The 15418-nt window shown below is 36.8% G+C and overlaps 1 long non-coding RNA gene across 1 annotated transcript; it reads left to right on the top strand.

Moving 5' to 3' along the window:
- The first annotated feature begins 4381 nt into the window (after positions 1-4381).
- Positions 4382-8623, top strand: LOC126716405 (uncharacterized). Its single transcript, XR_007652114.1, has 3 exons — positions 4382-4720; positions 7802-8135; positions 8231-8623. It is a non-coding gene; the product is annotated as an uncharacterized LOC126716405 (long non-coding RNA).
- The last annotated feature ends 6795 nt before the right edge of the window (positions 8624-15418 follow it).

Genomic DNA, 15418 nt, shown 5'->3' with positions numbered 1-15418 from the left:
CATTCTTGTTGTATTTCTTTGATTCTAAGTCCAGGATAAGCAAATTTAAGATTTTTGATGTGGAAGGTATGGGTAGAACCAACACAAATTCCCTAGTGAGTTAAGACCAACAATCAAATCTCTAGCAAAATTTGGTATCATAGAAAGACTCCCCTGTGGGTCCAAAGGCACAAAGGTAGCCCTCTCGAGATTTGCAAAATAAAATTTCCCCAATAGAATTGATAAAACTCCCTCCTGAGTGGAATCAACGTTAGTCCCCAGTAAGTCAGAAAGAAAAAGAAGAAAGTTCTCCCCAGTAGGCTACACTCCACCAAACTTCTTAGCAAGTTATCTGTCCTTAATAGGCCACGCATCATCATACTCCTCCGCGAGTCCATCACCATAATCCTCTGCGAGTCCATCAACCTACTCCTCAGTGAGTCCATCATCATACTCCTCTGCGAGTCCATCAACCTACTCCTCAATGAGTCCATCACCATACTCCTCCGCGAGTCCATCAACCTAATCCTTAGCGAGTCCCTCACCCTACTCCTCCGCGAGTCCCTCACCCTACTCCTCCGCGAGTCAATCACCATACTCCTCTGTAAGTTTTTCCTTACCATCCTGAATGAGCCATGAAGGAAACAAAAGATTTTTTCCCAATGAATCATATATCATCCTACTTCTCAGTGAGTTTTTCCTTACCATCCCGAATGAGCCATAAAGGAAACAGAAGATTTTCCCCAATGGATCTTATGCCATCCTACTCCTTAGCAAGTTTTTCCTTACCATTCCTAATAAGCCATGAAGGAAATAGAAGATTTTTCCCCAATGGATCATATACCATCCTACTTCTCAGAGAGTTTTTCCTTACCATCCCTAATGAGTTATGAAGGAAAGAGAAGATTTTTCCCTAATGGATCATATATCATCCTACTCCCCAGCAAGTTTTTCCTTACTATCCCCAATGAGCCATGAAGGAAATAGAAGATTTTTCCCAAATAGATTATATACCATTCTACTCCTCAGTAAGTTTTTCCTTACCATCCCCAATGAGCCATGAAGGAAGTAGAAGATTCTTCCTCAGTGAATCCCATACACCAAAAAATCCCCAATAAGGAAATAGAAGTTTCTCCCTTAAAATTTTCAGTGAACCATATAGGAAGCAGAAGATTCTTCCCTAGTGGATCACACATCTACATTACTCATCTATTCCTCAGCGAGTTCTTCACCATCCCTAGTGGATCCTACTCGTGCACATATCCTCCGGGAATTGAATATGCAAGCACGGTAGAAAAGGTAGAGGTAGAGATAGAGACCAAAGTCACCCCAAGGCAAGAGTCCTACCAGAATAGGTAGAGATAGAGATAGAAGATGAGTACCACTCGAAGAAGTTTGAGGTAAGAGCCCCAAATGGATCCTTGTTTGTTGGGTTAGCTCGTAAGAGCACCCTTTGTTTTTCTTTTTAAGTGACTTTAGGATAGTGGGTCACTCGTCTTTTGCTTGCAATTGGCAAAACAAGTTCTGGGATAGTGAACTTGTTGTTGCTTGTTTCCCGAGCAACAAAAGTGGGAATTTGGACCTACGAATCCTACACAACTCTTTGGAGTTGCACCCTGCCCCATGTATACGTGATGTGTGTCATGTGCATGGGTTTGGCCCAAGCTGTACGTCAAAACAAAATGTTTTGTCTCTTATTCTTTTGATTCCATTAGCGAAGCTCATGAATCAAATGAGGGGCATCTGTAGACACCGCATTTTGTACTCCTTACAACTCGGGCCCCCGTTCTCTAATGATACCCGAATTCCAAGGCTCAAGGTTGGTTTAGGGCACAATCTGATGTTAAATTGACTTGAGAGGTGTTAAAATAAAAAATATAACATTTTAAATGAGCAAGAATCTATTTTTGGAAATAAAATGACCAAAATGTCCCTTGGCCTACGTACGTGAGTTGCGGCCTGCGTACGCGAGCTAAAGTATATGTACGCAAGCACGTTCTTGCGTACGCAACTAGAGTTTTAGAAGTATAAAAAAGACAAGTTTTTTACAATAATGGCTAAGGTTTGGAACAAATCCCACATTGTTTGGGAGCCGTTCCAAACCCCATTTTTTTCAACTATAAAAAGCCTTACATAGTACATTTTCAAGACAAAGAAAATCTTAAGGGAAAACCTAAGATTCACTAAAAATAGTGAATCAAATAGGGAGTTTTTCACAAAATATCTTTAAGTCAATTTTATTTGATTGGGGCATTTTCTGGCCTTGATCATTTAAGTTTAAGATTACTAATCACGTTTCTATTGATTTGTGATAGATTTGACTGAAGGGAATGGTCAGAATCAAAGCTTGGGAATTCCTTTTTGAGGTATCAAGTTTCAACCTTAATTTTCCTTTTTAGCCTTTCTTTTATTGTTTTAATCTTGTAAAATCCTTTGCTTTGTTCATGCTTATATATGTTTGTTTAGGTTAGTTTTAGGCTTTCTTTATGTTCTTTAGCATGTTAGGTTGCTAGATTTACGTTTTTCTGCTTTGTTTGGTTTCTGCTATTTTCTGTGTTAATTAGGTTTTCTAGGTAAGGATCTGCGTACACAGGTTGAACTCATGCATATGTAGACCTGTTCTAGCGTGTGTGATGCCGTTACCCAAAAACCCTAATTTTTTGTTTGTTTTGTTTCTATATTCACATGTTTGTTCTGTGTAGCCCCTGTTTCATATGTTTTAAGCCTCATAATTGCTTGTTCACCTTTTCACATGTTTGTTTGTTATCATATGTTTAGATTATGGTTTAGATTAGGGTTTTATGCTCGTTTTTTGCTTTGATGCCATGAACATGCATTCACATGCCCATTCATGATGCCATAGGTGCTGAGGTGTTGCAAGGTAAATAAGGTAAGTCATGCATTCATATGAATATGCATGTTATTTGTTTAATCCTCTCTTGATATATATACACAAAATAGATACCATGCTCTTAATTAATAATGTGATGTTGTTTAGTGACATGATATGCTTGCTGCCATGATTGGTTGTTACTTTGTTTGAGATATATGATAGGGTTTCACATGTTAGATGTATGCTAGGGTTTATTATATGTGTGAGTTTGGCTCTCTTTTGTTTAAAGGTAGATATGTGTGTAGGGATGAATGATGTCATGTTATATGCTTAGATGTATGTTAGTGTGTGTGTGAGTTAGAATACAAGTATTGAACATGCTTTTGATAAGGTTAAGATATAAGACACAATAATGGAAGGTCAATCTTAGAGTTAGGTAGTCTTGGATGCCTAACACCTTCCCAAGAACGTACTTAAACTCCGAACCCATACTCTGGTAGTAAAATCAATGGTTCTTCCTTGAAAGAACACTATATTCATGGTTCCTAGACTATATAACTAGATGACGACTCTAACACTTTCCGTTTTGTCCACACGACAACTTCTCTTCTTCTGGTGTTTGGTGGATCTCAAAAAATTGGTCAGCCCGACAAATCTAGCTTGCGGGATCCTTGGATCCGTCAAAGCGTGAAAAATCGAGTTTAACTAGCTTCAGCAAATACTTCATGGAAGACTCCTCATGGTATGGTCTTTCATTTCCACTACTTCGACCACCAGTACTCAGGTTTTGACAGTGAGAACTCTCACCTTCATCACAAGCTCTAGTGGCTGTGAGCTGATCGAATCTCGCATTCATAGCTGCAAACATTTCTTGCATCTCCTCATAGATTTTCTCTCGTCCCGTTTGTAAAGAGCTGACTTTTTCCTCCCAACGTTCTGGTGGTTGTTCTGCTATGCCCAACTCTGATACCAATCTGTTATGGTCACCACGACCACGTCCTCTTACGCATTTGCCTCGAGGTGCTATGGTGGTTGAGCAAATAGAATAACGCACGCACACAGTAAAATTACTTAACACAACGGGTTTGTTTTGAGGACAACCCAACTTCCACAATGTTTTAGCTTAAAATTCACATGTCTATTCATTCATCTATGTATAATGGATTACATCAAAACATGATAACTTCTGTTCCTAAAACATAACAACGATAACAAATGGCTTATCACAAAGTTCAAACAACCAAATGATAAACCCAACAATCCTAAGTGATAAACCTCACTAGATGAGGTAGTTTATTTGATAAGATAATCCTAAGAGATAGATGATAAAAGAGATAATTATTGAGTGCAGTCCCAAGCAAGTCATGCCACTTTAAGCTTATCCTGTTGATGGTCCTGAGTTGACTCGCTGAGTTGACTCAGCAAACTTGGCTCACTACCATGCATGGGCTAAGTGCAATGTTATGTAACATAATGATTATCCCATACTCACTATTACACATTTCATTTAAAATTGTGATTTCAAAACACAATTTCAAAAAAAAGGTTATATAGAATGGGCAACAAGTTTTTCCAAAACTGTTTGCAACATGAAACAACTTTCTTAAAGCAACTCTCTCCTTCCCAAGCTCCATATAGTTAGTATTAAAGTCAGACAAACATGTGCACACTATTGTTAGCCCAACCCATTAAGTAGACTAAGATGCTGGCCCATAAAATTGGTTCCCTTGGGCTAGTAATTCGGTGCTGCATCTTCTAAGACGGGAAATGGATTTGGACTGAATAGTGAATTGGATCAAGCACACACGCGCGCAACCCACGCTCCTCCCCTCGAACCAACCGCTCCTTCCCCCAAAGCCAGTCACTCACCGGTCGCCGACCTTCTGGTTTTTCACAGGAGCTTAGCCGGTAAATAATACAGTTTTAGAGTGTTTTTATATCAGTTTTAGTTTTGGGTTTTGGTGGGCATGCATGCTAGGTGTTTGAGGGAATGACTGAACATGTTGGTGCATATATATATGCTCTGTTTTGTGTTTTTAACGTGGCTATTTGCTGCTTCTGCTGAAGGTCCTTTTTTTTTTCTTTTAGGTGTATCACTTATTGGTTTGTTATTGCAGTATTGTTAAGGTTCATTATTTCTAACAAACTAATAATAACATACAATAATATTTATTTTATTATATATATATATATTTATTTATTTCAAATCTATTATTAATTCTTACTTATTAATATAACTAATTCACCCAAACTAAACTAATGGAACTTACTATATAGGTTTTACAATCTAGCATATCACCAATAATAATAAAATTTATTTAAACATTCATTTATTATATTGTTTAAGTAACATTGATTATATTCCTGTCATATCAGTTTGTAAGTTTTTTTGTTGTAAAATTTGTATTAGCTTTAGTATTTTTCATTCATTTAATGGTGAATGGATTGAATATCTATTAATTCTTTTTTTTGGGTACGGAGAAAATGCTAAATTTTACTACAAAAAGCTTATAAACTGATGTGGCAATGAGGTGGCCCTTCAACAAAAGAATCAATGAGTATTGAATTACTAGCATATCAATTTATAAGACCTATATAATAAAACTTGTAATATACTAGCATAACTTTAATATTTTAAGCCTTCTTAAGAATGAGAAAAAAATGTACACCTAACTCACGTATGTGGGGGCCTTACTACCCCCCATATTTGGGGGTCTTTCTATGTTAGGGGGCCTTAGGCCATGGCCTAATGGCCTAGGCCTAGGGCCGGCCTTGCATTCACTGGACTAGTAGGAAAGAAGAAATGAGGAATCCACTGTTCTTACAGCATTTCACTTCATAATGCAGTGATCCCATAATTCTCATTTACTGATTGACTCATGCATCTCATACTAGGAACTGCATTTTTCAATTTAGTAGTAACTATTATGTGTGTGTATATATATATCATACTAGGAACTGCATTTTTCTATTTAGTAGTAACCATTATGTGTGTGTATATACCAGAATGTAAGAGACCAGACATGGTAAGTTATAGCCTTATTGTAATAGAACTCTGGTCAGTGAAGCAGACAAGTTCTCTATTTTGATTCAATCAATATAGGCCTTGTAATCTCTAGGTTGTTTTCATTGAACTGAACCCCATCTTTTGTTTTGATTTTAAACGAGTTCCCTGTCCAATCTCCTAGATTGTTTTTGGTCTCCCAGTCAAAGTAACTGATCTGGATCTTGCTCTTCATTGTCTTTTTTTTTTGGGTTTAAATATTTTTAAACGTTATATTCTTAGACTAGAGAGAGATCATGGAGCAGAGGAAGGCAGCCAAGCTAAAGGCATGATGTTCCTCAAAGGAGATTTGGTTACTCATACCAGAAAGCTTGTCAAGGGCTTGGCCAAGTCCGAGCCTATCTGGCTGAAAGCCATGGAACAGTTTTCTCTCTCCCTCTGTGTGTGTGTGCATTGCATTTAATAACTTATTAGTGTTTACTTAGATGTCAATTTGCTCAATTTTTTATTTTTTATTTTTTTTTATTTTATTATTCGGTATATGTGGTCTATTTTTATTCCCATATATGACTCAGTATATGTGAGCTATTTTGCTCAACAATAATCATCATATTTAACCAAAAAAAAAAAATCATGATAAATTTGTTGAAAATGTGGTGGGATTGAAGAGAATAGGATTTGGTTCATTATGGTCTCAAACATGCTTGACAACTTCTGCAATATCTAAATTGATCTGTGAAGACTGTCAAGATTTTTTGTTTGGAATTTTTTTTGTGTTAAATTACTTGTTGGATTATTTAAGAAAATATTGGGGTAAATTCTATAATATATAATAGAACAGTTTTGTAATCAATTTTTGCGATTTGATTCACTGGAAAAGAATTATAGTTCTGAAGAAGAAGAAGATTTTGTCTGCATTTGGATTAGTTTTTATCTGATATGGTGGGTATAAGTACAGTTGTACAAATAAAAAATTAAACTTTTTGGTGAAAATGAAACTTAAATTAAGGCAGCACTGAGTACAAGACAGTCTAGGGTAGCTAACAACCAAAAAAACAAAAAAAAAAAAAAAAAAAAAGTGAAATTTTAAAAAGCTATTCATAAACAAATTAGCCAAATTAGCGCTACTAAAGAGGCCAAATCAGACACAAAGAGGAAGAGTCTAGTCTTTTCTATAAATGTATAAATTGTTCTCTTCTGTCTAAACTGAACTCTCTTTCCTTGTGTGTGTGTGTGTTGAGGGTGGGCCGGTGGGGAGGGAAATGATAAAAAATTCTTTGTTGTTTGGAAATGTCCATGTCTTAAGTGAGGATAATTAAATCTAGTTAAGAAATCCTAGCATGTGATGAATAAAGTGGGGTGAATAATTAAATCTAGTTAATAAATTCTATGCTAATGTGAAAGGTGGAGAATTAAAGGTCCATTTGAGAACAACTTATTTAGTTAAAAATGAAAACTTTTTGCTGAAAGTACGGTAAATAAACCTAAAAGGTAGCTAAAATAGTACAGTAAGACCCATGAATAATACCAAAAAGTGCAATGAAACCCATGAATAGTAACAAAAATAAGTTTAATAATAAAAAATAAAAAATAAAACTGGTTTTTAAAGCCAATGCCAAACACACACTAAATCTAGTTAATTAATCCTAGCATGTGATAATTAGATATTGCTAATTAATCCTATGCATCATGTGAAGCCAGATAATTAAATCTAGTTAATTAATCCTAGCATGTGATAGTTAGATTAGCTAATTAATCCTAGCATGTGGTAATTAGATTCTGCTAATTAATCCTATGCTCATGTGAAGGTGGATAATTAAGTCTAGTTAATTAATTCTAGCATGTGATAATTAGATCTTGCTCATTAATCCTATGCATCATGCGAATGTGATTATGTCTTGAAAATCTTTTGTTCATGTGGAAAAGCTCATGTATGTTCTAATGCATACCTATCCTGAGAATTTTTGTGTTATTGTCCTTTATAGGTAGCGTCATGGCTCCTAAGCGAGCTATTACTGTTGACAAGGGCAAGACTCCAAATGTGGATATAGTTGAATCATCAACTGAGGGAAGTGTGATTATGACACTTCCGACTATCAAGAGATTGAGTTGGAATCTCAAGACGACTTGATGCTCGACAAGAATTGCTCCGGGTCGAGGAAGCGTGGTTCTTCTTCTAAGGGTAGTAAGAAGTGTTTCGTGCTTAGGTCATAGGGACCACGAGCATTGCCTTACACTCTTCATACTGAGACCATTCCTGATACCGGTCTTCTTAGGAATTTGGTGACACACCCATCTCCTTGTGTTCGATATAGTATGGTATGGATTCTCTTCCATCTTTGTCGACCAACATCTTATGTTTCTTATATCATTTTCGGCTTGCTAAAATCTTATGTATTTCTTTGTGTTAACAGCGGAGCAAGTCCATGGGTCGTGGGCGTAAAACATGGGCCAAATTCCACTGCTGTCTTAGAGGAGCTCACGATCAGTACCGGAGCTTTCTATACGACTTGGGCTTTGTGGGGGCTTTTTTTGTATTGTTAGGCCTCAACCCCTTATGTTGTGCTATGGCCCGTTAGTCTGAGGTAAGAGAGTTGGGACTAGCCTTGCTTGGATTGCACTTCAGGCCAGCTTGTGCACAAGTCAAGCTCACCCAATGTAGACACATCCTAACATGAATGCTGTGGGCTAAACGTAAGGTGTGGACACAACAAATATAACTATTACAAGTGTTACGGCAAGAATACACTACAACAAGATAACTATGATAATAAGACGTATTAAATAAAACTAACACTATAAACAAATTCAACAGAGTTATAGTAGAACAACACAGCACATGGAAATAATATTATAGTAGAAAAAGGCAGATAACTTAATGACTTCTAGCCTAATAGTAGGTGTGAGAGATCTCGAAAAGTTGGGTGCCTCTAAAAAAAAAAAGAAAATTTTGGAGTGCTTTTTAGGACACTTCTCTTTTTGGGTAAGTGATATGGAGTTGCTACTTATTTTTTTATACAAAAAATAAGAAAAACTAAATACATGACTGAATTATTCTCTTTATTGATTGAATAAAAAATTACATATTTGGAAAATTGAAAAATTACATGGTTTTGGGTCTTAGTTACAAACTACCAAATAATTACATGGTTTTTTGTCCTAGTTACATTCTACCCAAAATAAAATGTAAAAACAAGGCTAGATCTACTTAACCAAAGACCTAAATCCAGAAGCTAAGTTACAAAATGAGAAGGTGTTAAGCACCCATTCTGCCTAGACAGAGTCTGGTTTTCTAGACTGTTGTGACTAATATACATTTTTATGCATGTCATGAATGATATGTTGAATATGTTAAATAAATATTAAATCACATAAATTTATTTATGAATGAAGTCTCTTCTTTTGTTTAAAAAATTCAGATCTGTTTTGGTTGGTAAAAAAATTGATTTTGATTTGTCAAAATACCAGATTTGTTTTGTACTATGTAAAAAAAAGTGGTTTTTGGAGATAAAAATTTAGATCTGTGTTTATCACATAAAATAAACTCTTTTGATTTGAAAAATAGCAAATCTGTTTTTTTAAGAACTAAAAAATGTTTTTTTTTTTTTTTTTGGTTTGTAAAAGATCAAATTTGTTTTATGATAATAAAAATGTTCTTTAATAACAGAAAAATCAGATCTGTTTTTATGTTGCAAAAGAATGAAAAAGATTTTTTTTTTAAGAAGAGAGTTCACTCATAATTTAAATTTATGCAACATGAATTAAATAAAACAAACACAAACACAATCATGTTTAATCTTTTTCTTTATTTCAAAAATTTGCATATGTTTAAGAAAAATCAAATATGTATCTAAGAAAGATACAAATCAGTTATTATTATTATTATTATTTTTAAGAAAAATTTAGATCTGCATCTAATGAAGATGCAGATCCATTTTTGATTAAGAAAAACTCAGATCTACATCTAAGAAAGATGTAGATCTGATTTTATTTTGAGAAGAATTTAGATCTACATCTAAGAAAGATATAGATTTGTTTTTGTTTTAAGAAAAATTTAGATCTACACCTAAGAAAGATGTAGATCTATTTTCGTTTCAAGAAAAATTCAGATCTACATCTAAGAAAGATATAGATTTGTTTTTAATTTCAAGAAAAAGCATTGATCATATGCAAATTACTGGAACTAAGAAAGAGATCATAACAATTACATAAACAAAATCAAGATCATGCTTTAACAAGACAATGATTAACAATTCATGTTATGGATAAAGGAAAACATGCATCATCATAAATAAGAAGCATAAAAAGAAAAGGTGATTGAAAACAACCTCTTGCATGAGCACTCCTTGTTCTTGAGAGGATGTTTTAGGGTTCAAAGAAACTTATTCAGTTATCTTTAAAACCTAAAAACCCTAATTTAAGCAGCAAATCTCAGAAAGTATCAGCAATTTGAAAGCCTCAAAACGTATGTCTACCAAAGCGTAAAAAAAAGATGCTGAATTATGAGACCCAGCCTCTATTTATAGGGGCTGAAAAACTCTAAAAAATAGCCTCGAAGTGTAGAACGCGAATTGGGACTCATCCTTTTGTGAAAAGATAGAAAAGGGTGTACCTTATCGTCACCCGAAGGCCGTTGGGCCAAAGCTCAAAAGGGGGGAATTTGGCCCTTTTAAAGTGCCGTTTGACACTCCAAAAGTGCCAAATGGGCTCTTGGACCCCGAATGTTTTTCCGTGTGCGGGTGCATTTTGGACTCTCCTTCTAGGGTTTTTTGACCGGTCCTTGCACTTAAACGTGTTTTCATCCTCTATCTATGACTTTTTTTTTAATCTCTTTTTTGGATAATTCAGGCTTTTTAAGAACAATTATCTTGTAAATAAATACCCTAAAATAAATCTTGATAAAGTTCAGATTATCCATAATTTTATTGTTATTCAATCATCCATTTTATTCCTATGCATGCATCCTTATTTTAAACACTAATTATCAACCAATCATAAAATTATTTAATTAATTTTAATTGCTTAACCAATCAGAATTGATTTAAATTAATTATGTGTGGTCGACTCTACCTAGACACAATGCATGTTGACCGTGTAAATTTGATTATGTGATATCTTTTAATCCGATGGTCCGATTTGGAAATCGAACACACCACCATGACTGCTAGAACCTCAAAATCATTTTTATGCTATGCAATGAATGAATTAATGCATATAATGCAAAGACAAATTGATGCATGTAATGCAAGAACAAACTGATGCATGTAATGCAATCATGATTTTTGGGGTACGTGGATGGTCATTCAAGTCATTCTCCTTGATTAAATCATGGGTACAAAATTGAGTTTCTACAGCAGGAAAATCATCCAATAAGTGTAACCAACGAAACAACTTGTTTGCCGGATTATGGGCTGAGCTTTACAGCAGAAGCAAACCCAAGAGGGAAACCAATCCCCAACGCAGGTAACCTCAATAAAAGGCTCCTGCCATAGAAGTTACTCGCTCCAGGGAAAAGGCCTAAGTGGTTTGAGCTTCAATTTATAATCTTTAGAGAGCAAGTATGTCATAAGGGAGAGCAAAATGTGGTCTATTGATGCATGCCCCTCTTTTTACTGCCTTACTTTCTCTTTGGTTTTCCTTTTACTCAATCTTTCTATTTTTCTTTGTCTCTCCATGTTCTCTTTTCTCTCTTCTACCTTTTGCTTTCTTGCCTTCCCCTTTATTGTTCATGGCTACCCCCTTTTTATACCATTTGCCATTTTGGAATTTACCCCTTTTGTCCCTCAACCGTTTTTGGCTTTTTATGGGCATCTCTCTAGGACTACCCACTAACCTACCAGCTATCCAACCATTACCTTTGCCCAGAGTGTGTTGGTTGCACCACTCCCCATTTCCAAACAAAATTACTTGTCTTGTTTCTTACCTCTCTCTGTTTTTATTTCACCTCAATAGATAAGGATTAAGCTACCTCTCCACCTACCTTTATGGCATGCATCAAGTGGTCCTAGCCCACACTCACCTCTTTGGGTGAAATGCCATCCCAATAGGACATTTCCCCAAAGAAGCTTGGGCAGGAACCCAATAATAGACCCCCCTTTCTCCCCACTGCCAAACCGCTCCCTCTGATTTCCTTGACCCGTGGCCCACCTCCCATGTATTGGCTGGGTACAAGTAGGTGGTGCCTTAGTCCTTTGTGCACTCTCCACTTCGTCTATGTTTGTTTTTTCTAGCCTTCACACCATTTTTACTGCTCTTGTGTTGTATGGTTCTGCTGTGCGTACTAGTTCGTGTTTATCCTTTGTGGCATGGAGAATGTGTAGGCCTTTGGGCTTATGTTCCCCTTCTTTAATCCCTTTTTAGGCTGGGTATTGTCCAGGCGAAGGCCTTCATCTCTGTAGCCTGTTAGGCCCATGCTTTTGTCTCTCTTCTTCGTGGTGGTGGGCCTTTTAGCCATTAATCTTGCCATACTCCTTCATTGTGTTTGCTATGGCCTTTGTCTTGGTTTTACTTCTTATTACCCCCATGGGCTTGTTGGTTGGTGTTCTTGCTGTAGTAGCCCATTGATTCTCTCATTTGGGCTTTCCTCAGCCCATTTACTATATCTTTACCTCTTATCACTCTTATGGGCTTGTTGGCCATCATTCCTGCCATGCCAAACCATTGAGTTTACCACTTTATTCTTTGGGCTTCCTCAGCCCATTTACTTCTTCTTTACCTCTTATTACTTTCATAGGCCTGCTAGCTATCAATCCTTCCACATCAACCCATTGGGCTTGTTACCTCATTTTTTTACCTTTTTTCCACTCATTTTCTTCTCATTTCCCTTATTGTTGGGCTTCTTTTGCTGTTGGGCCTTGTTTCAGAAATGGGCATCAACAAGCCTCAAGGATTTTTTGAGCATTCCAATGGCTTTCATGAGTCATGCAATGTTGGGAGCGGTACTTTGTTGAGACAGGGACCTTCCACCTTACCACTTTGGAGTTGTCACCTTCCCTTTTGGATTGGAGCATGATTCTTGGCATCCCGATTGTAGGTGACATCTTGCCTATAGAGACTATGACCAGAAAGGAGGTAAGCCAAATCCTAGGCATGAACCGAGTCAAGAAAAGCAAAAGAAAAATCTTTGTTGAAGTTAGCGACAAGTTGATGGTCATGCTAGACCCTTTATCTACCTCTATTCCTTGGAAGAGACATCCGAATGACTATGTCTTAAGGCTCTTCTTCTTGAACTTCGTGGGCTCTTACTTTTTATCGGGAGAGAAGTCTACCATTCGTGCTAGGTTGGTTCTAGCCTTGGATCTTTCTAGAATTGAGACATTTGACTAGGGCGGTCCCTTCTTTGAGTGTCATCTTCATTTGCTCGTGGGGAGACTAGTAGCTTTTGCAGCTTTTGGCAATTCACCATCTATTGGGCTTATGAGTATTGTTGCTCTATGCGTTCAGGACATGTAGCACTAAATAAGAATGCATTTCCTCGAGCTAGGAGATGGGACATCTACTTTCTAAAGTCTACCAATGCGGTTTCCCTCCTCAAGTGTCGTTCTAAGGTGGATGGTTTGAGGGAGACCAATCTAATTTTCAAGCCCTATCCTCATTTGTTGTTAAACTGAGTTGAGGTTCAAGAGGCATTAAGGTGCACTACTATAAGATATTGGTTTCAAACTATCCATGGATGGGAGCTATTCTTGGGAGAGCACTCCCTGAGACAGTTGGATGGGGTTAGGTCCGTTCCAGCGGATCCTCCTCCCAATCTTTCTTTGACTGAGTTGTCCCTTAACCTTACTCTTTATAATTCTAGCACTTGTCGGGGTTTGTTTCGGAAAGATCTTAAGTACGACGTATGGTTCCGCCAAGCATCCATTGTGTCCTTGCTAGATGGACAAGGTGTGACTAGTGGTAAGGCATATGATTATCAGTGTACCACAGACAGGCACCTTGGGACCATTGAGCCTCTTAGGGATGAATTGGCTAACTTGAAGGTTGAACTAGCCAACTTAGAGGATGATCATTGAGCTGCACTTGATAGGGTCGCCTGTTAGGATATGTGCCCTTAAATCCTATTGTATGATGTTATGTATGACATTATATATGATTTAATGTTGTAATTAATAAAGTTGTTTTATTATTATCTAAAATAATGGTAACATGAATATTTGGACATTACCATAGAGCCCATGAGATGCATAGTATGTGATTTAATCACAAAAGATATAAATCATAAGTTCTTTGTAAACTCAGAATTTTAGTTCGTAGTTAGTGATGAAATTGGGCATTTCATCTACGAAGACTTTAACATATATACTAAGATGATTTGTCTTGATCATGGAAGTGGAGACTTCTAATTGATATGTTGATATATTTTTTAAGAGTTGTCGGGGACATTTTGCGACAAAGGCTGAGATTCCAGAAATGAGCCCAAAACTCCCCTTGGGTTCATTAAATTCGTTAGTTATTTAGAGAGCCAAGCCCAAAATTCGCAATGTGAGGTACAAAAAGACTAATGGTGCTTTATGGAATGAGAAACCAACACAAAAAATGAAAACACAAGAAAGTGTAGAAACTATATATTCATAAGTCAGAAATTTCAGCCCGCAGTCACCGAGAGGAAGAAATTGAGGGAGGTCTTGAGTAAGAGAGGGAGAGTTCCCCTATATTAGTATTTTCCCCTCCAGGCCTTTAAATCGTCCATAAACTGAGTAGCTGACTGGGCTTTTGTGTCAAAGTTTTGGGTTTTTTTGTAGGGAAAACGTTGTCCCTTTCTTGTGGGCTAGTGATGCATATTTATATCAAGTTTTAGGAGATGCTTGTGACCAGTTTTTTAGTTGGGAGGAAGGCCTTGGACCTTTCAGATGCTATTTCTATGACTTGGTGTATTATGTTTTATGCTTAGGGAAAGGTTTGGTTGCTTTTTGCATGATTTTGGAAACAAAGTTGTTTTTTCTTCATAGCTTGTCTTTGGTCTTTGTAGGCCTTGGAAAACTATATTTGGGTGGCTGAATAGGCTAGGCTGTCTAGCCTTTTTCTTAAAGCCAACTATGCCTTGGTGTGGAAAAATGGAGCTAAGCTGAAAATTAGGGGCATAGTCACCCAGAGCATGGAGCCAAATATGGGGTAGAAATTTCTGACACTGGACCTCCTTCATGGGCCCTAAATGCCCCCAGCATCCCTAGCCTACTTCGTGGCACATACAGGCTGGGCTTATGTAAAGAGTTTAATTGGCACTAACCCACACCCACTAAAACCATTCCTACTCAATTCTCCAACCATTCGCATGGGCTTGGGTCATGCAACAAAGTAGAACGCATTGAAAAGATACATTAGTCGAACCCACTAAGCAATTGGGCTTAGTCATTTTTTTTGAACCATAAAATTTGTCGCGAAAATGACCATTAACATTAGCCCCCCTTACATGAGTGGCACTTGTGGCATGCGTGTGAGCTTCATAGAATTTTCGCAAGCTCTAAACACTTGATGAATCATAGTATAGGCCCACACCTGATGTTAGCATGGCCTATTAAATCTTCGCATGTTGCATAGACTAGTACATTGCCTGCGCTTTTTTTTTTTTTTTCTTTCTAAAATCCCCCTTCCTTATCTCATGT

The sequence above is a fragment of the Quercus robur genome, chromosome 3 (genome assembly GCF_932294415.1).
Source record: "Quercus robur chromosome 3, dhQueRobu3.1, whole genome shotgun sequence".
Classification (NCBI taxonomy): Eukaryota; Viridiplantae; Streptophyta; class Magnoliopsida; order Fagales; family Fagaceae; genus Quercus; species Quercus robur.
The sequence above is the reverse complement of the archived record's forward strand: the minus strand, read 5'-3'. Positions and strand labels throughout refer to the sequence as shown.